Source organism: Vigna angularis, chromosome 6, assembly GCF_016808095.1.
Source record: "Vigna angularis cultivar LongXiaoDou No.4 chromosome 6, ASM1680809v1, whole genome shotgun sequence".
NCBI lineage: Eukaryota > Viridiplantae > Streptophyta > Magnoliopsida > Fabales > Fabaceae > Vigna > Vigna angularis.
Window position 1 is genome coordinate 17,019,586 of NC_068975.1, and position 2,382 is coordinate 17,021,967.

Consider the following 2,382-nt stretch of genomic DNA (forward strand, 5'->3'; position numbering starts at 1 on the left):
TAATCCTTTGAAACTCTCATGTATTGAATTGATTCTTGATTATATATGTTTTACTTAATTAATTGTTAGAGTTTTTCCTCTATACTTTATGCATGCTTTGTTTAACTCATTCAATTGCATGATTATTGATTTTGTCACCATGGACACATATGAGGAAATCTAGAACTGGGGAAATTCTCACGGAAGCAATATTACCTAGACATAGGAATAGGAGGATCGGTTGCCTTTAAGCTTCTGTGTGAATGTAATGCATGATTAATTGCTATGGAGACAAGACATTGTAAACTAGTAATTAGGATTAGGCTTTCTTCACCGAGACATCGGGTTTAAGGTAAATTAGAAAGTGACATTAACATTAATGAAGAAAGATGAATTCATAAATACATGAGAGTGGATAGGATAGGTCGAAAATCCCAACAACATAATCATTCCATATTTTACATCAATCACTTTTGCATCTCTCAATCCAATTGATCAACACTTGCATTCATGTTTACTTTTCCATAATATAAACACAACAATTTCGTTTACAAGTCTTATTTAATCAAGAAATCACATAACTGTTTAGGCCTTGAGTCTCTTGGGAAACGATACTTTGTCTTACCATTTATTATTATTTGATACGATTCGGTACACTTGCCGAAGTGTTAACAAGTAGTCGGGGTTCAGTCTCAACAGGTTGTCTAGCATCAAAGGACGAGTTTATGGTATGATAGGTACATAGGCTATTGATTTTGGTAATTTGATTATTGGAAGTTGTGTTATATTTGGTAGAAGTTTATGTGTGTTGTTTGATTCTGGAGTAACACATTCGTTTGTGTCAGAATTTTGTGTTAAAGATTTGGGTTTACATGTGGTAGAGTTGAGGTAGGATTTGTTGGTATCTATCTCAGCTTCGGGTTTAATGAAGACATCTAATGTATGTGCTAGATGTTCTGTGATGGTAGAGGGTTGTATCTTCAAAGTTAGCCTGATATGTCTACCCTTGGAAGGGTTAGATGTAATCTTAGGAATGGATTGATTATATGTCAATCATATTCTTATTGATTTCAACTAGAAGAACTTGTTGTTTTCGACCCCGAAAGGAGTTGAATTGGTGTCTTCGCATAAGATAGTTAAGGAGGTTAAAGAAAGGTCTTTATGCTTTGTAATCTTAACTTATTTGGTGGTGGAGGAAGGTAATAAGAATGTAGAGGTCCTTGTTGTGATGGATTTTGCATATGTATTTCTGATGAAGTGTCTGGTTTTGTTGGTAAAGAAAAGGGATGGTAATTCACGGTTATGTGTGGATTACAAGAAATTAAATAAGTTGACCATCAAGAATAAATATCCTTTGTCGCGGATAGATGATCTAATGAATCAGTTGCATGGGCAATGGTATTTTCTAATATTAACTTGAGATCTGGGTATAATCAGATATTGGTCAAATCTTAAGATGTATAGAAAACCTCTTTTAGATCCCTTTATGAACATTATGTGTATATGGTTGTCATTTTGTGTGACCAACACTTTTACCTTGTTCATAAATTATATGAACATGATCTTTAGGCCCTTTCTAGATAAGTTAGTGGTAGTCTTTATAGACGACATTTTTATCTACTCCAAATCTTTATAGTCTTTCTGGTGGTCGAGTATGAAGCGTGATGTGGCTCAATTTGTAGCATTTTGTTTGATGTGTCAGAGGGCAAACAATTGGAGGTGCTAGAGTAGAAATGGGATAACATAGCTATGAAGTTTGTTACCCATTTGTCACGATTAATGAATGGTCATGATGCAGTTTGGTTGTTAGGAGATCAATTAACAAAGAGCGGTCAGTTTCTAGCGGTTAATCTACAGATATCAATGGTAAAACTGGCACATTTGTACTTTAAGGAAATAATATGGTTGCATGGTGTACCTTCAAGTATTGTGTTAGATAGAGATTTAGATTTACTTCTCGATTTTGGCAAACGTTGCAGCAATCTTTGGATAGTAGACTGAGGATGAGTTCTACCTATTATCCTCAGACCGTTGGGCAATCAAAAACAACGATTTAGTCACTAGAAGATTTATTGAGAACGTATGTACTAAATCATTTGGGTGGATGGAATGAAGTGTTACCTTTGGTAGAGTTCACCTATAATTCTAAGATCATGGTTTTGAGGAAAGTCTACAATTGTTGTAAATATCTTGGGGCCATTTAGGGTTTAGTTGGTCTGTTATTGTACTAAAAATCTGGTAGATCGTCCGGTAAGGAGTCGTTTGGGAAGGAATCGTCTAGTAAGGAGTCGTTTGGTGACGAATTATCTGGTGAGGAGTCGTCTGATAAGGAGTTGTCTGGTGGTATGATAACGGTTGAAAATATCATTATCTGTGATGTAATTTTAATACTAAATGCACCCT